Source organism: Scyliorhinus torazame, chromosome 14, assembly GCF_047496885.1.
Source record: "Scyliorhinus torazame isolate Kashiwa2021f chromosome 14, sScyTor2.1, whole genome shotgun sequence".
NCBI lineage: Eukaryota > Metazoa > Chordata > Chondrichthyes > Carcharhiniformes > Scyliorhinidae > Scyliorhinus > Scyliorhinus torazame.
Genome location: NC_092720.1, coordinates 6,531,493 through 6,551,338, shown reverse-complemented (window position 1 = coordinate 6,551,338; position 19,846 = coordinate 6,531,493).

The window sequence follows — 19,846 nt, the reverse complement described above, 5'->3', positions numbered from 1 at the left end:
GAACGTCTGGATTCACCATTATTCACTACGAGCCTGAAATTACATGCGCTTCCACTGCTCAGGATGCAATTCAATTTACTGGTGATGCCGCAAAGAAAACGTATTAATTACTTATAGCATGCCTCTCAATTTGCACTGCTATTATGATGGGAAGTTATCAGATATGCGGTGGCGGAGTGCGAGGACTAATTGGATTCTTTTTCATAAAATCTAACGTCGACATAATCAGTTGAATGTCCTCCTTCTGTCAGAGAACCATATTTCTACGGTCCTAGTCTGTCTGGAAAAACACGGATGTAGGGCTTGAATTGATAGCATAAAAAATAAACAAAGGATTTTTAATGCAGTATTCTCTTTCAACTACTTAATTCACTAACGAAACCCTTTACATTTTTAAAATTGATAACAGTCACTTTTTGTATTTTAGTCGCAACATTTGGAACGTCTTTGCAACCTCCCGCTCAACATGCTCCAGTCAACCTCCCGCTCAACATGCTCCAGTCAACCTCCCGCTCAACATGCCCCAGTCAACCTCCCGCTCAACATGCTCCAGTCAACCTCCCGCTCAACATGCTACAGTCAACCTCCCGCTCAACATGCTCCAGTTGAAGTAGTGAATGAGAAAGGTAAACTATTTCCACATTTCGAACTAAATATCTATCAAATCTAAAATATAGACAGTAAATCATCCCTCGCATGTATTTTAAAAAGTTCTTTAGAAGATATAGACCATGCATCTTGCGCTCTGAACAGACACGATGTTGATTTTCTGAGATTCTATTCTGAGACAGCAAGCCAGCTATCCATTGTAGACATTTGGACAGGCTGGCCTTAAAGTAGCTTCACGTTAAATGTACAATGAATTAAAAAAATAATAGTTAGGACCATGGTTCTTTTCTTAGCCTTTTGAAACCTCTGTTATATTTCAGTAGGTGCAGGTTGCAGGTTCTCCAGTTGGGGAGCATCTTCGGATGCAGCTTGTCTTGCCAAATATGATCATGGATATTCAATGCACTGCCCACTATACATGATCAAGATTATAGGATCAGAGAATAATAGAACACCTGCAGTATGGAAGGCGGCCATTCGGCCCGTAGAGTCTACACCGACCATCAGAAAGAGCATGCCACCCAGGGCCACTGCACCCCACATCTTCGTAACCACACCTAACCTTTGGATACTAAGCAGAAATGCAGCATGGACAATCCACCAAACCTACACATATTAGGACGGGGTTTTAGCAGGGGTATATTGTGATGTGGGTCAATCGGGGGCACTGATCAGTGACGTACAATACAGCATAGCTCACAAACATGGAAATATGGAGCAGGAGTTGGCCATTCAGCGCTTCAAGCCTGAATTGGCCATGCCAGATTTCCCCTTAGAATCCCAGGTTAGGTAGGGTATGGAGAAGAGGTGGTGGAGTGGGCCTGGGAAGTGCGCTCTTTGAGAGGGTCGGTGCCGACTCAATGGGCCGAATGGCTTCCATCTGAACTGTAGGAATCTGTGACTCTATGATTCAATAATCCGTTGTCATGTATAGTGTGCGGTGCAATAAGTATCAATGGTCATTGTGTGTACGACAAGCTGCTCGAGAGATGCATATCCAAAGATCTTCCCCAGAGAGCCATGGACCTGCTTTACCAACACATAGTACTGCAACGTCCAGATGTTTCCCCAGTCGCTGAACTTGTCGAAATCATCCTGGAACCTTCATGTACCCCCTTCAGCACTTGGAATTCCGCCCAGTTTTGTGTCATCAGCAAAGTTGGAAATGTTACTTTTGGTTCCCTCATTCATATGTATCGTGAACAACTGGGCTCAAGCACTGATCCGGCGTAGTTAGTGGTCACTGCCTGCCACTCAGAGGAAATAATTTATTCCCGCTCTCTGTTTCCTGTCTAACAATCAATTTCCGATCTATGACAATATATTTTCCCTTTCACATGAGGTTCACATTTGCCCAATAGGGCAAATTTATGAGGAAACTTATCGAAGGTCTTCTGATGGGGCAGGACCATGGTGCAGTGGATAGCAGTGCTGCCTCACGGCGCCGAGGTCTCAGTTTCGCTCCCGGCTCTGGGCCACTGTCCGTGCGGAGTTTGCACATTTTCCCTGTGTTTGCGTGGGTTTGACCCCCACAACCCAAAGATGTGTAGGGTAGGTGGATTGGCCAGGCTAAAACGGCCCCTAATTGGAAGAATTCCAACAGATCAGACAGCCCATCTGCAATTTGCTTGGTATTGCCAAACACCAGCCAAGCAGAATTCTTTGGTGGCGATAAGGGAGGCAAAGGTGGAGGCCATAAAGAGTGCTGGCCCCATAGACCACCACCTTTGGATATGGCCCCACCCTCAATCCCACAACCTTGCACATTGCCTCAACGACGTTTGTCCAGTACCGAACAGGTCTGGACCGGGAGCAGAACATGTGGGTGAGGTTTAACTGGCCTCCCTGGTACCATTCGCCTTTGTCCTCCACCTCCCGAAAAACCTGCTTATTCAGGTTCTGGTCAGGTGTGATCTCTGTAGCACCTTTAGCTGCATTAGTCTCAGTCCTGTGCATGTCAATTGGAGTCCGCCCTGTGTAGTGCTTCAATGCAGAAACCAGCACATGTGTATTCCTAGTTCTTCCGACCATTTTTTCCTTGTCTCATCCATGGGGTTGTGTACCTCCTCCAACAGTCGCTAATACAGATCCCCACAGTTCCCCTTACCCACGTCGCCTACGTCCAATAGTTCCCCAACTAGCGAATATCCTGGTATCTGGGGGTACACCGTTGTTTCCCTATGGAAGACATTTTTGACGTTTATATGTCTCAGTTAATTTCCGTTTGCCAGTTAGAATATCCATGACCTCCAACGCCAACGGGGCAGCACGGTAACATTGTGGATAGCACAATTGCTTCACAGCTCCAGGGTCCCAGGTTCGATTCTGGCTTGGGTCACTGTCTGTGCGGAGTCTGCACATTCTCCCCGTGTGTGCGTGGGTTTCCTCCGGGTGCTCCGGTTTCCTCCCACAGTCCAAAGATGTGCATGTTAGGTGGATTGGCCATGTTAAATTGCCTTTAGTGTCCAAAATTGCCCTTAGTGTTGGGTGGGGTTACTGGGTTATGGGGATAGGGTGGAGGTGTTGACCTTGGGTAGGGTGCTCCTTCCAAGAGCCGGTGCAGACTCAATGGGCCGAATGGCCTCCTTCTGCACTGTAAAAAAAAAATTCTATGATAACTCCACTACTTGATAGTCTGTGTACACATCTCTGACCGTCAGTGCCCCCTCATCCTGTCTCCACCTTTTGCAGGTGGCGCTGATTGTTGCAGTGTTAACCTGTGTTTGATCAGGATGTGAGTCATAATGGACTTTTCGGTTAGGTTAAAGTGCTGCCTCTTCTGATACCACGTGTGGAGCGCCGCTACAATTACTGGGCTTCTTGAGTACTTGGTCAAAGGGGATGCGCGTGCAGTTGTGACTCGTGCTCGGTGGGATTCCCCTATCCAGGAACGCTCCTGAATCCTCACCCGTTCGGCTCCCGGCCCATTCACCCATCCTCTCATACTTTCTGCTGTGTCCGCCCAGTTGTAAAACTGTAGGTTCGGGAGGGTCAGACCGTCCATGCTTCTTCACCTTTTTGTACACTTTTTGGATCCTCACGTTCTTTCCCCACACCCTACACACGCCCCCACCCAAATTCCATGATTAGTGTGCCTACTGTGTTGAAGAAGGCCTTGGGAAAGTAGATTAAGAGAGACCTGAACAGCATGAGGAACCTGGGTGGTATTTTATTTTGATCGTCTGCACTCTCCCTGCTAGCGAGAGTGGGAGTCTACCCCACCTTTGCAAGTCCCCATTGACTTCCTCCACCAGACTCGTCAGGCTCCATTTGTAGAGCCGTATTACTTTGGGGCTATTTGGATTCCCATGTAGCGTGATTCGTTTTGGGCTTGTTTGAATGGTAGTTCCCCCAACTTTATCCTTCCTTTTTGCGGGTTCACCAACATTGTTGTTCAGGTTGAGTTTGTAGTCCGTGAAGACTTCAAACTATTTTCGGTGCTTAATGATCCCTTCCATGCTGCCCTGAGAGTTTGAGATTTAGCGGAGCAGGTCATCGGCACACACTGATACTCCATACTCTCTGTCTTCCTCCTCTGCAGCCCTTCCCCATTCTGAAGGAGATCGCTCGTGCCTCGATTGCCTGAGCGAACACCAGCAGGTGTAGTGGCCACAGTTGCTTCGTGCCTCTGTACAGCTGGAAGTATCAAGAGCTGGTGCTGTTACTCCGTATGTTAGGAACACTGCACAATTATTTCCCATAGCAGGTGGACCCTGGCCCAAGCACAGGTCATGCAGAACCCCTATGAGGTACTTCCACTCGATTTTGTCCAAGGCATTTTCTGCGGGCAGGGTGACCATCACTTCTGGTGTTCTCTCCCCGGATTGGATCATTATCACGTTTAGCAGGCGCCTGATGTTCAATTTTAACTGCCTTCCTTTGGCAAAGTTCGTCTGGTTCTCGATGATCACCTCTGGTAGGCTGTTCTCCTGCCACTTCGCCAGGGCTTTTGCCAGGACTTTGCATCGATATTTAGTAGCGAGATCAGCCTGTAAGACCCATACTCAATTGGGTATTTTTCCTTCTTGGGTAACAATGATATTGAGGCTTGTGGTAATGTTGGTGGCAGGGAGGCCCTTACCAGCGGGCCTGCAAATATCTCCCACAGGTGCGGCGCAAGTGATGTCATGAATTAAATTAAATTAAAATTAAAATCGCTTATTGTCACAAGTAGGCTTCAAATGAAATTACTGTGAAAAGCCCCTAGTCGCCACATTCCAGCGCCTGTTCGGGGAGGCTGTTACGGGAATCGAACGGTGCTGCTGGCCTGTCTCGGTCTGCTTTCAAAGCCAGCGATTTAGCCCTGTGCTTAACAGCCCGAATTGCTTGTAGATGTCCGTTGTGTATCTATCCGGCCCGAGTACAGCACGGTGGCGCAGTGAGTTAGCCCTGTTGCCTCACAGGGCCAAGGTCACAGGTTCGATCCGGCTCTGGGTCACTATCCGTGTGTAGTTTGCCCATTCTCCCCGTGTTTGCGCGAGTTTCGCCCCCCCAACCGAAAGATGTGCAGGTTAGGTGGATTGACCACGCTAAATTGGCCCTTAATGGGAAAAAATGAATTGGGTACTCTAAATTTATAAAATAATTTCTATCTGGCCCTGATGCCTTCCCGGCCTGCATGCAGTTCATACTCTCCATGACCTCTCCTAGTTCTAATGGTGCTTCCAGTCCCCGTATCCTACCTTCCGTCCAGCATGTCTAGCCCATCTAAGAAACACTTCATCATTGAGTCCGCCTCGGGGGTTAAGAGGCAGACAGCTCGCGATGGAAGGACAGGAAGGCATAGTTGATCTTTTCAAATGCAACGACGAGCTTACTGCTATTGTCCCTAATATCCACTACTTTCTTCTGGCTGCCTGATTTCTCAGCTGATGAGCCAACTGGCGGCTGGCTTTGTCTGCAGATTCGTAAAAGACCCATGTGTCTGGAGGAGCTGGTGCACTGCTGTCCTCGTGGTAAGGACATCAAAGTCCATTTTTAACTTCCTGTCCACCAGCAACTCAACTGCCGGATCCGTGGAGTACCCCTGGTCCACTGCAACGTGGAGTGGATTGGATTGGATTTGTTTATTGTCACGTGTACCGAGGTACAGTGAAAAGTATTTTCTCTGTGAACAGCTCAACAGATCATTAAACACATGAAAAGGAAATAAAAGAAAATACATAATAGGGCAACACAACATATGCAATGTAACTACATAAGCACTGGCATCGGATGAAGCATACAGGGTGTAGTGTTAATGAGGTCAGTCTATAAGAGGGTCATTTAGGAGTCTGGTGACAGTGGGGAAGAAGCTGTTTTTGAGGCTGTTCGTGCGTGTTCTCAGACTTCTGTATCTCCTGCCCGATGGAAGAAGTTGGAAGAGTGAGTAAGCCGGGTGGGAGGGGTCTTTGATTATGCTGCCCGCTTTCCCCAGGCAGCGGGAGGTGTAGATGGAGTCAATGGATGGGTGGCAGGTTCGTGTGATGGACTAGGCGGTGTTCACGACTCTCTGAAGTTTCTTGCGGTCCTGTGCCGAGCAGTTGCCATACCAGGCTGTGATGCAGCCCGATAGGATGCTTTCTATGGTGCATCTGTAAAAGTTGGTAAGGGTTAATGTGGACTTGCCGAATTTCCTTAGTTTCCTGAGGAAGTATAGGCGCTGTTGTGCTTTCTTGGTGGTAGCATCGACGTGGGTGGACCAGGACAGACTTTTGGAGATGTGCACCCCTAGGAATTTGAAACAGCTAACCATCTCCACCTCGGCCCCGTTGATGCTGACAGGGGTGTGTACAGTACTTTGCTTCCTGAAGTCAATGACCAGCTCTTTAGTTTTGCTGGCATTGAGGGAGAGATTGTTGTCGCTACACCACTCCACTAGGTTCTCTATCTCCCGCCTGTATTGTGGGCTACTTGCTGCCTCGCAATAATTTCTCCCCTTATAACTGCCTTCAGAGCCTCCCAGAATGTGGATGGTAAGCTTTTACCATTGTGGCTGTTGGTCTATGGCTTGTGAAATATATTCGCAGTGGTTAGCATTGCTGCCTACGGCACTGAGGACCCGGGTTTGAATCTCGGCCCGAGGTCACTGTCCGTGTGGAGTTTGTACGTTTTCCCCGCATAAACTAAGAGGGTTCTTACCTACATACCGATTGAATATGATAAAGGTTCACCCCCACAACCCAAAGATGTGCAGGTAAGGTGGATTGGCCGCGCTAAATTGGCCCTTAATTGGAGAAAACATAATTGTGTACTCTAAATTTATAAAAGCAAATTGATACATATTCGCCGAATGCCTTAGTGGCAATCAGGCCGCCTCCAAGTGGGGTGCTAGGTCGAGCCCTTATCGAACTTTACATCGTAGTGTGCATCATGGTCGAAGATTATGATTGTGGAGTACCCATGAAAGCACAATTTCCCCCACTAAAATGAAGTCAATCCTGATGTAGACCCCAGTATTTAGGAGAAATAGGATATTTATTTTCTCTTGAGTGGCTGGACATCAGAGGGTCCACTGCCCCCATCTGTTCCATGGTTTTTGTCATGAATTCTGCATCGCACCAGTTGGGAGCATACATATTAACAAGGATCACTGGTGCCACTTCCAGGACACCACTAACCATGATGTACCTTCTCCCTTGGTTCGCAATGATCTTAGTTTCAGTAAATGCCACTCTCTTAATTAGCAACATGGCCACCCCTAGTCCTTTTCCCATAGCACGATTGGTACTTATGTCCCACTCAGCTCTTTCTTATCCACAGTCGGCTCTTCTCCCTCAGGTGGGGCTCGTGGAGGAAGGTTATGTTAACATAGAACATAGAACAGTACAGCACAGAACAGACCCTTCGGCCCATTGTCGAAACCAAGATCAAGCTATCCCACTCCCTGTCATTCTGGTGTGCTCCATATGCCTATCCAATAACCGCGTGAAAGTTCCGAAAGTGTCCGACTCCACTATCACAGCAGGCAGTCCATTCCACACCCTAAACCCTCTCTGAGTAAAGAACCTACCTCGGACATTCCTCCTACATCTCCCACCCTGAATCTTATAGTTATGCCCCCTTGTAACAGCTGTATCCACCCGAGGAAATAGTCTCTGAACGTCCACTCTATCCATCCCCCTCATTATCTTATAAACCTCTATCAAGTCGCCTCTCATCCTCCTCCGCTCCAAAGAGAAAAGCCCTAGCTCCGTCAACCTTTCCTCATAAGACCTGTCCTGAAAACCAGGCAGCATCCTGGTAAATCTCCTTTGCACCCTTTCCAATGCTTCCACATCCTTCCTATAATGAGGTGACCAGAACTGCACACAATACTCCAAATGTGGTCTCACCAGGGTCATGTATAGTTGCAGCATAACCCCGCGGCTCTTAAACTCAAGCCCCCTGTCAATAAACGCTAACACACTATAAGCCTTCTTCACGGCTCCATCCACTTGAGTGGCAACCTTCAGAGATCTGTGGACATGAACCCCAAGATCTCTCTGTTCCTCCACATTCCTCAGAGCCCTGCCGGTGACCCTGTAATCCGCATTAAAAAAAATTCTATCAAAATGAATCACCTCGCACTTATCAGGGTTAAACTCCATCTGCCATTTTTCGGCCCAGCTCTGCATCCTATCAATGTCTCTTTGCAGCCTACAACAACCCTCCACCTCATCCACTACTCCATCAATCTTGGTGTCATCAGCAAATTTACTGACCCACCCTTCAGCCCCCTTCTCCAAGTCATTGATAAAAATCACAAATAGCTTTAACTTTAATACTTTTCAGATGGGGGAAGACAGTAGGTATTTTCTCTGAACCGTTAGGTCTCCTGACGTTCCAGGTACAAAAACCTGTTGGGCCGTTTCTGTCCCTCTCCCTCTTGTGCAATCAACCATACACACATTTTCCGGGAGGAGGCCATCCAAAACCACCGTGATCACCTTACTCACCATGAGGACAGGCTCTTGCGCTCCAGGGTTTTCCTTTTTCCAGGGGCCAACAAAGGCGGCAGCCATCTATCTGCATGCCACGTGGATGAGCCCCTGCACTCCGAGATTTCCATTTGTTTGGGGACGCTCGGAAGTGATTGCTGTGATGCCTTGTTGCCATTTGCGATCTGTCATAGCCAGCCGAGCATCCTTCCCTATCTTGTCCCTACGCTATCCCCCTGTCCGTCTCCCCCCTTGCAACCCACTCCTGCCTATGAGTATCCATCTCCACCAGGTCGCCTCTGTCCCCCCCCCCCCCCCTCCATTACCTCGCCATATATTGTGTTCGCCCCCCTCTCGCTCGGCACTCTCTCCCCGACGGGCCATGTGCGGCGCCCACACCCCCACTCCACTCATAGTTCCTCGCTTACCTGCGTCTGTTGTAGCCGCCCTTGGAGTCAATCTATGCCTTCCCACCGACCATTTCTCCTTCCACCTCACATCCTCCTGCACGCTGAAAGTCTTGCCCCCTCCTTTCTGAGACTGAACTGCAGATTTTAAAATGAGGAGGGTCAGTCCCATGCAAAAGGTCTCTCAGTGTCTCGATGTGCTGGTGTGTGTGCTTGTTGCATTGTGGTTTTACCCGTGCATGTTTGTGGACGAATTCAACTACGTCTGCCGGTGCCGGGAAACAATATCTCCTGCCTTGAATGTCACCCAGAGCTTGGCTTGGTACAGCATTCCAAACTGCACTTTTTGTTTATGAAGTGCCAACTTGGCTTTGTGAAATTCTGCCCTGCGCTTGGCCAGGCCCGCCCCAATGTACTGATCAAGTGACTCTCCCAGTTGCAGAACCTTGTGTGTTTCACCCAATTTAAGATCCTTTCCCCATCGTGTTCCAGGTGCAGCTTCAGAACGACAGCCCACAGCTGTTTCCTGGCCTTGAGCTTTGGCCCGGCAGACCTGTGGGCTCTGTCTACATCTGGACTCTTGGGGAATTTCCCCTTCCTCCCAGTTTGCCTGACATTTGGGCCACGTATTCCATTGTGTTCCTGCTCTCGGTTCCCTCCGATCGGCCCACAATGCTGAGGTTCAGGCGGTGCGACTGATTTTTATGATCTTCGACCTTGCCCGTCAGTGTCCCTTGTGTCACCATCGACCTTGCCATTTCTGTCTCCAGTACGGCGATCCGATCGCTTTGGTCGTCGAGGCGTTCTACAGGTCCCGGGCCGTCAATTCCTCTGACTCCAGCCACCTTTTTGCCTTTTCCATTGCTTCATGCAGGTTGCCCAGTGCCTCCGCTACCGCCACTTTTACCATAGATTTCATCCCTATTTTGATGGCATCCTTGAGCTCCTGGAGTTTGGTCTGGAGGACCTTTCCGATCGTGTGTGGCTGGGACGTCGTCACCTGGTATGCTTGCTATCGGCTCTGTCCTTCTCTGAAGAGTGTTACTGCCTTTTTTATAATTTCGGGTCCTGGAGTCGCTGCTGCTTGGCCTGTCTGGTATTTTTGGAGTTCAAGGAGGGTGACGGTTGTTTCCTCCATTTTAGCAATGCATGTTGGGTTCATCCCTTTATACTCTTTCCAGATCCCTCTTTATTTCGTATACACTGGCTCTAGCAACTCTGCTCCCAGCCTTCATTTTTCTGAGGAAACGTTTCCACTTTCTCCCTTCCATCTTTATATCTGAAAATACTCGTCTCAGAACTTTGCTCGTGAATATTTATTCTGAACTCTTCAATGTTTTCGCATCCTTCCTGAAGCGTGGCGCCTAGAACTGGACGCAGTTCTCTTGGTGAAGCCGAAACCGCGACTACTACAAGTTCAGAATTACCTGCGTGATGTAGCACTCAAACGTAGCTTGAACAAATGCAATGATGGATGTCTGTCATTTCTTGGATGCATGCAAATGGCCGCACAGAAACTGCATAATGATGGCAGTAACGCATTTAGAACTTATGCAACTGGAGTTTATTTTGTTTGCTGCATAACATCAATTTGAACGATATTTGCCACCCCTTGGGATTTGGAAATTGGCCATTTCGAGATTCAGAGGGCACGTTGCTGTTATTCTCGGAATTCGGGACAACGTGACATAATTTTTGACTATTGAACGCAAGGTACCTGTACGTTTGCTGTGCGAAAATGTAAGATGTTGGGGACTCTCACAATGCCTTGTATCCACAGGGTGACAACAAGGCATTTACAAAAGGCACGGAAATCCCCTCCACGATCCCTGTGGAAAAGAAGAACTTCGAAAGTATTAGTGATCTCTCTGTTACCTTGGATTTAGTCCTATCTAATCATTTTCACCTTCTTGCTGATAGATCATGTCCAGAATTGTATACCAATTAGGAGCGGCGATAGGAACGTGCTTCGCTGTTTAATAAAATCGTGGCTGACCTCGTTGTAACCTCAACTCCAAATTTCCACTTGTGCCTATAACCTTTGACCACTAACTTAGCAAAAATCTGCATCTGCCTTGAAAACAGTAGAAACTCTGCTTGCACAGCTTTTTGAGGAAGAGACTAGGGAAGACACAGACCCCAACGAAGAACACAAACTCCACATCTGTATTCTAAATGGGGTACCCCATATTTTTTAAGAAGTGATCCTTCTTCCTAGATTCTCCACGAAATAAAGCATCCTTTTCATATCCACCTTGTTAAGCCACTCAGGATTTTGCATGTTTCAATCATGTTGCCTCTTACTCTTTAAAACTCCAGCGGATACAAACCCAACCTGCCCAACCTTTCGTCAAAAGACAACAGGCCGATTCCAGCGAATACTCTAGTAAACCTTCTCTGATCTGCTTCCAGTGAATTTGAATGGTCATGGAGGCCTCTAATCTGCTGACAATTACCCCAGTACCCTGAATCAGAACACCACGATATCACAAATTGGTCACGGTCCTTCAGTAATTTATATTAATTAATAACCCGAATATATCGACAGAAAACTTTTACTATTTCTTCCTCTGCCTTTCAAAATGACTGTCAGCCAGATGGAACCTTGCGCAGCCCCACTGTCTCAGTTTATATGAGCGTAATCTGCAATTGTCACGAGATCAGCGAATAAAATGAATCGTGGTCACTGTGGATCGTGCTATTTTCATGCCCGTTGCAAACTAATATTCAATTCTGGTGCATTTATAAATGAAATACATGACACAGCGCAATATTATTTGTGAGTCAGTGCACGACATGGATCCTAACTGAATGGCACATACAGTTATTGGCATGTACAAATCATCAAGTTTGCGTTCCCGCTCAATTAGAGTATCTTTCCCTACAACTAAGAGGCAAATCAAACGACGCATTAAAGTTCTATGCCCTATTATGCAGGATTTTCGGTTCAGTTAGGTTGTGCAGTAATTGGAAAAATGTCGATCCCATAAAAATATATAATTTTTTGTTCAATATTGGGGAGCCACTACCAGAACAACTCTCGGATCGGTTCCGTAGCATCTATGTTGGGAAAAGCCCGTATAACGAATAATAAAAACAATTGTTTTAAAATCAATTCAGAGTTCAGAGAAAGGGGAATCGACACAAACACATATTCAGTGGTGTTGGAGCTTAAACCAAATCTCAAAAGAGGGGCACATTGAAAAAATAAACAACAATGCATTCATGCATAATATAACATTAATGTTCTGTGTAATGAATATACTCTTAGTCATAAGTCTTGAAATGGTTTGTAATGTTTCAACGATTATTATTTCAGTTCAGTTTTGGACTATTTGCATTAGTATTCTCGCATTAAATGTTCTACAGAATTGAGAGATACGAGGTTGGTGGGCCCGGAAGCTCCATGTGTTGGGGAACTGGAAGTTTATTACCGAGGACAGTGGAACTCCGTCTGCAGCAGCCTTTGGGATTCAGCAGCTTCAGAAATAGTCTGACAGCAAATTGGCTGCGTTTCTTATCACACAACGTTGAAAAAAAAACGATCTCAGAAGAAACAAGATCTGTGTTATTGGAAGAGGTTCAGTGCAATGGAACGGAATCGTCATTGTCAGAGTGTCAAATCAAACCGTCGGGCTAGCAGAACTGCGAAACTGGGATGATTGTAACCATCTTCTGTAAAGCTATTTGTGCCCATAATTAGTATTGAATACTTTCGTTCAGGACATTTATTGACATGCATGGAAATAATGTTGGCAAAAGAGCGGAATTCCCCAAATTCGTGACAAAGTGAGGGTTGGTGCTAATAGCCGTATATCTGTGCCAGTCCACTAGCGGAGCCAATCCGTTCATGGGCACCCACCGATGCTATTTAATACCAGCCAGGCACGCACATGCTTGCCGAACTGGTCCCAGTCGTCTGCTGGGCGCATGCCCCACTGCAGAGAGATGACATTCAATCAGATGAGGCAGCTGTCTAGTGTCGCAATAAGTGCCTCAAGGCAGATCATTTGAACACAATGAACCAGCAATTGAGAGGTTAGGTCGTATCACCGAAAGATCGCTCAAAAAAGAGGTTTCAAAAGATGGAGGAAACAAGTCTCGTAGCAGAGTGTGACAGGATGAAAGGTAAGAGCCCGGTGGCTCGGAAACTGCAGGCACCGACTGTAACAGCGAACTGCAGACGTCAGACTTGCAAAACAGGGAGCGGCTCCTGATTAGTTCTCTCTCAATCTGGTAACTCGTGTCCTTCCTTACCCATTTCATTCCGAGGCTCACCGGAGTAGGGTCTGAGCTACATTTGGCGATGCACGAATTTTTTTCTTCTTCTCACACTTATTCGAGGGTAGCAAGCTAGGTGTAATATTGTATACCAACATGCAGTAACCAGAAGACACATACATTTTGGGGGGCCTAAATTTGAAAGCAGCAGCAGTAATTTTTAATTAAGGGCTTAACTATTGCATAGTTTTTAATCTGACAATAAAAAGAGAGAGAGAGAGAGGTCAATTGGAGGGGTCATGTGTTACTCCTGCACGACGTGAGGACTACATCTGTGGGAAGTGCATTCAGTTGAAGAAGCTCACCGAACGCATGGATTGCCCAGAGCTGCAGCTGGAAGGACTGAGGAGCACATAACTAGCTGACATTGTTAAAGATAATAGCTATGGAGATGTGGTCACACCCAAGATACAGGAAGATAAATGGGTGACCGCCAGATGGGGTAGGCAGACATTACAGCGGCCCCCTGTGGCTGTCGCCCTATCTAACAAGTATGCTGTTTTGGATGCTGATGAGGGGGAAGATCCAACAGTGGACAGTAGCAGCAGTAGCTAGAGCGAAGGCACCACGACGAGCCCTGCTTTACAGATGGGGGGTACACAGCGCAGAAAAGCAATAGTGATAGGGGTTACAATAGACAGGGGCACAGAAAAGCGCTTCTGTGGCCGTGAAGGGTACTCCAGGATGGTAGTTTTTCTCCCTGTTGCCATGGTCCTGGATGTCTCTGAACAGGTACAAAGCATCCTAAAACGGATGGTAAATCAGACAGAGGTCATTGTCCACATCGGCATGAATGACATAGGTGCAAGATTAGCGATGTCCTATAATGACAATTCAGGGAAGTAGGTAGAAGAATAAAACGCAGGGCCTCTAGGTAGTGATCTCAGGATTACTCCCCGTGGAACGTGCCAGCGAGGCTAGCAACAGGGATATGGTGCAGCTGAGCACGTGGCTAAAGAACTGGTGCAGGAGGGAGGGCTTCTGTTTTTCTGACCATTGGGATGTCTTCCAGCGAAGGAGGGGCCTGTAAAAGCAGGACAGGTTACAACTGAAGTGAAGCGGTACCAATATCCTGGCTGGGAGGTTTGCTAGAATGGTTCGACTGGGTTTAAACTAATTAGGCAGGGGATGGGAATCAGAGCAGTAAGCCTGCAAGTGTGGAGACCGGGGATGAGCATGGTGCCAGTGCAAGGCGGGCTAAGAGGAAGGGCACGCGAGAATTGTCGAACTCCGTGGACCTGGATATCTGGAGTGTATTTTCTTCAATGCACGGAATGTAACAGTTAAGACAGATGAACTTAGAGCCTTGATTAATGCGCAGAACTTGGATGTTGTTGCGGTAACGGAGACTTGGTTAAAAAAGGTCTAGGACTGGCAGCGAGATATTCCGGAATTTAGGTGTTTTAGGCGAGACAGGGGGGAAGATAAAGGGGTGGGGAGTTGCAATTATGGTGAGAGAATATATTACAGCTGTACAGAGGGAGGACACCTTGGGAGAATCAGGTAACGAGGCACGATGGGTAGAACTCAGAAACATGAAGGGGCAGTCACTATGATGGGGGTGTACCACAGGCCTCCCTGCAGCCCACAGGAAGTTGAAGAACAGATATGTAAGCAGACTCTGGGTAGATACAGAAATAAAAGTGTTGTAGTAGTCGGAGACTTTAATGTTCTTCACATGGACTGAAAATCCTTAACGGCTAGGGGTCTGGATGTTGAGGAATTTGTTAAGTGTGTCCAGGAAGGTTTTTTTGGAACAATATGTGGATCGTCCGACTCGAGCGTGGTCTATACTGGAATAGTACCAGGGACAGAGCACGGCCAGGTCATCAAAGTTGCAATGAGAGAACATGTGGTGAACAGCGAACACAATTCCGTAAGCTTTAGGATACTCATGGGAAAGGACGAGTGCTGTCCTCGCGTTAAGGTGCTAAATTGGGTTACGGCTACCTACAATCAACTAGGCAGGATTTGGAAGCTGTTCTTTGGGAGAGGCAGTTTGAGGGTAAATCCACATTTGGCATGGAGGAGTCTTTTAAGGAGCAGTTGATGGGAGTACAGGGTAGGTACCTGCCAGTGAAAAGGAAAGATGGGAAAGGCTGGATTCAGGAACTGTGGATGATGTGGAAATTGCGAGTCTAGTCAAAATGAAAAAGGATGCATACGTGAGGTCTAGGTAACTAACAACAGATGAAGCACTTGAAGAATAGAAGGAAAGTAGAAAATAGCTCCAGCAGGGAGTGAGGAGGGCAAAAGGGGATCACGAAATATCCTTGACAGACGGGATTAAGCTGAATCCCAAGGCATTTCATACGTATATTAGGAACAAGATGGTAGCTAGAGAAATAGTTGGTCCACTCAAAGACAAAGGAGGGAAAGTTTGTGTAGAACCAAAGGAAGTAGATGAGATCCTAAATGAGTATTTTGCATCGGTATTTACAAAGGGGAGGGGCACATTGATTAGTGGTGCCTCAGAGTGATGTGTAAACACTTCAGAACATGTCGTTAGTACGAGCAAGGAAGTGTTCGGTGCGTAAAAAAGCATTAAGGTAGACAACTCCCCAGCGCTAGATGGAATCTATTCCAGATTTCTGAGGGAGACAAGAGACAAAATCGCTGGGCCTCGAACAGAATTCTTTGTTTCCTCATTGGCCACAGGTGAGATCCCAGAGGATTGGAGGATAGCCAATGTTGTTCCGTTATCCAAGAAGGGTGGCAAGGATAACCCAGGTAATTATAGGCCAGTGAGCATGACGTCAGTGATAGTGAAATGGTTGGAAAAGATTCACAAAGATATGATCTATGCACATTTGGAAGTGAATGGTCTTATTAGTGACACACAGCCTTGTTTTGTACGAAGGACGTCATGTCTCACTAATTTAATTGAGTTTTTTGATGAGTTGACAAAATGATTGATGAGGGAAGGGATGTGGATGTTGTCTACATGCACTTTAGTAAAGCATTTGATAAGGTCCCTCATGGCAGGCTGGTGCAAAAGATTAAAACACATGGGGCGAAATGCTCCTGAATCGGCGCGATGTCTGCCGACTGGCGCCCAAAACGGCGCCAATCAGACGGGCATCGCGCTGCCCCAAAGGTGCAGAATGCTCCGCATCTTTGGGGGCCGAGCCCCAACATTGAGGGGCTAGGCCGACGCCGGAGGAATTTCCGCCCCGCCAGCTGGCGGAAACGGCCATTGTTGCCCCGCCAGCTGGCGCGGAAATGAAATCCCTGGGCGGCGCATGCGTGGGAGCGTCAGCGGCCGCTGACAGTTTCCCACGCATGCGCAGTGGAGGGAGTCTCTTCCGCCTCCGCCATGGTGGAGACCGTGGCGGAGGCGGAAGGGAAAGAGTGCCCCCACGGCACAGGCCCGCCCGCGGATCGGTGGGCCCTGATCGCGGGCCAGGCCACCGTGGGGGCACCCCCCGGGGCCAGATCGCCCCGCGCGCCCCCCCCAGGACCCTGGAGCCCGCCCACGCCGCCTTGTCCCGCCGTTCAAAAGGTGGTTTAATCCACGCTGACGGGACAGGCAATTTATCAGCGGGACTTTGGCCCATCCGGGCTGGAGAATCGAGCGGGTGGCCCCGCCAAACGGCGCGGCGCGATTCCCGCCCCCGCTGAATATCCGGTGCCGGAGACTTCGGCAACCGGCGGGGGCGGGATTCACGAAAGCCCCCGGCGATTCTCCGACCCAGCGGGGGGGGTCAGAGAATGACGTCCCTGGTGTCAGGGGTGAACTAGCTAGATGGATTCAGAACTGGCTTGGTTACAGAAGATAGAGGGTCGCAGTGGAAGGGTGTTTTTCCGAATGGAAGTCTGTAACAAGTGGTGTTCTGCAGGAATCAGTACTGGGGCCTCAGCTGTTTGCAATATATATAAATGACTTAGAAGACAACGTAGCTGGTCTGATTAGCAAGTTTGCAGATGATACTAAAATAGCAGGAGTTATGGTAGTGATGAAGATTGTCAGAGAATACAGCAGGATATAGATAGGCTGCAAAATTGTGCGAAGGAATGGCAGATGGAATGTACCCGGACAAATGTGAGCTGATGCATTTTGGCAGATATAATTCAGGTGGGACCTATAAAATAAATGGCAGGACCATCAGGAGCATAGACACACACGCAGATCTTGGCATGTAGGTCCACAGATCCTTAAAAGTGGCAGCACAGCTGGAAATAGTGGTAAAAAAAGCATATGGCATGCTTGCCTTCATAGGATGAGGCATCGATTGTAAAAGCTTGCAAATTATATTACAGTGATATAGAACGTTGGCTAGGACACATTTGGAATACTGTGTCCAATTCTGGTCACCACAACCGCCAGGAGAATGTGGAGGCTTTACGGAGAGTACAGAAAAGGTTTACCAGGATATTGCCTGGTATGGAGGGCATTAGCTATGAGCAGAGATTGAATACACTGGATTTTTCTCCCGAGAGAAACTGAGGCAGACGGGCGGCATGATAGAAGTATAGAACATTATGAGGGGTATAGATAAGGGGAACAGTTAAAGGCTTTTCCCCAGGGCGGAAGTCGCAATTACAAGGGGGCACACGTTCAAGGTGAGGGGGGATAGGTTCAGTGGAGATCTGAGGGAGAAGGTTTTACTCAGAGGGTGGTGGTGGTCTGGAATGCACTGCCAAGTGAGGTGGTTGAGGCAGATACATTAGCGATCTTTAAGACTTATCTAGATAGACACATTAGCAGACGGGGCATTGAAAGATACAAGTGTCCGGTCTACATAGGCAGGTGATCGGCGCAGGCTTGGAGGGCAGAAGGGCCTGTTCCTGTGCTGTAATGTTATTTGATATTTGATTTAAGTTCAGTAATTTCAATTATTTAGTATTAGATGCGCTCGTATACCTCTGAAACTTGTGGGTCTTGAGGAGATTACAGAGCGACGAAAAGTTGAGGCCATAGAGGAAGAATTAGACTTTTAACGTTAAGTCATTGCTTGTCTGTGAGTGAATGGAGGCCAGAGAGCACAGGACTGTTTGGTGACTTGGACGTGGTGTGAAATAGGATTTCTACAGGAGAGATTTGGATGACTTCAAGCTTTCGAGGGTAATTATTGGGAGCCCATTCAGGGATGAATTGGCTTAGTTAAGTGAATTCTTGAGTGCAGAATTCATCTTGGCCTCCTTCGTGGTGCCCCAGTATCACAGATGCTCGTCTTCAGCCAATTAGATTCAGTTCAGGTTATAGCAAGAGGCATCCAAAGGCATTAGATACTGTAGAGGCCAAAGTCCTTGACAATATTCCGGCAATATTATTCCGGACCTGTTTACCGGAATTAGCTGCATCCAGTACCAATCTGTTCCAATGCAACCACAACAGTGGCATCGACCTAGGAATTTATATAATTGCCTATGGATGTCAAACGCTCACAAGCAGTGCAAATCCAACCCAGCCAATATGGGGCGGCCTAGCGATTAATAAACAAAGTCTTGGCATCTGCGACTGAGATTGCTGCATCTTCAAACGACTCTCATAAGACCATAAGACCATAAGACAGAGGAGCGGAAGTAAGGCCATTCAGCCCATTGAGACCACTCCACCATTCAATCATGGCTGATTTCAACTCCATTTACCCGCTCTCTCTCTATAGCCCTTAATTCCTCGAGAAATCAAGAATTTATCAACTTCTGTCTTAAAGACACTCAACGTCCCGGGCTCCACCACCCTCTGTGGCAATGAATTCCACAGACCCACCACTCTCTAGCTGAAGAAATGTCTCCTAATCTCTGTTCTAAAGTGACTCCCTTTTATTCTAAGGCTCTACCCCCGGGTCCTAGTCTCCCCTGCTAATGGAAACAACTTCCCTACGTCCACCCTATCTAAGCCATTCATTATCTTGTAAGTTTCTATTAGATCTCCCATCAACTCCTGCCATTGCTGTTCTACTGTCTCTCCCACTAGGCTCTGCTCCCAGTCGAATTTCGTCAGTTCCTCCCTCATGCAGTTACCTTTATTTAACTGTAACACCTTTACATCCGATTCTACCTTCTTTCTTTCAAATTGGAGATTGAATTCTACCATATTATGATCACTGCCTCCTAAGTGTTCCCTTACTTTAAGATCTTTAATCAAGTCTGGCTCATTACATTACACTAAGTCCAGGATGGCCTGTTCCCTCGTGGGCTCCATCACAAGCTGTTCCAAAAAGCCCTCCTGTAAACATTCAATGAATTCCCTTTCCTTCGGTCCACTGGCAGCATTATTTACCCAGTCCACCTGCATATTGAAGTCCCCCATGATCACTGTAACCTTGCCTTTCTGACATGCACTTTCTATTTTGTGGTGCATTTTGTGCCCCCGGTCCTGACCACTGTTAGGAGGCCTGTACAGAACTCCCATTATGGTTTTTTTGCCTTTGTGGTTCCTCAACTCTACTCACACTGACTCCACATCATCTGACCCTATGTCGTCTAGTGCTATTGATTTAATTTATTTCCTAATTTACAAGGCAACCCCGCCCCCTCTGCCCACCTCTCTGTCTTTTCGATAAGTTGTGAATCCCTGGATGTTTAAATGCCAGTCCTGAACCCCCTGCAAACACGTCTCCGTGATGCCTACCACATCATACCCGCCAATCACAATCTTGGCCACAAGCTCATCTACCTTGTTCCGAACACTGCACGCATTTAAAT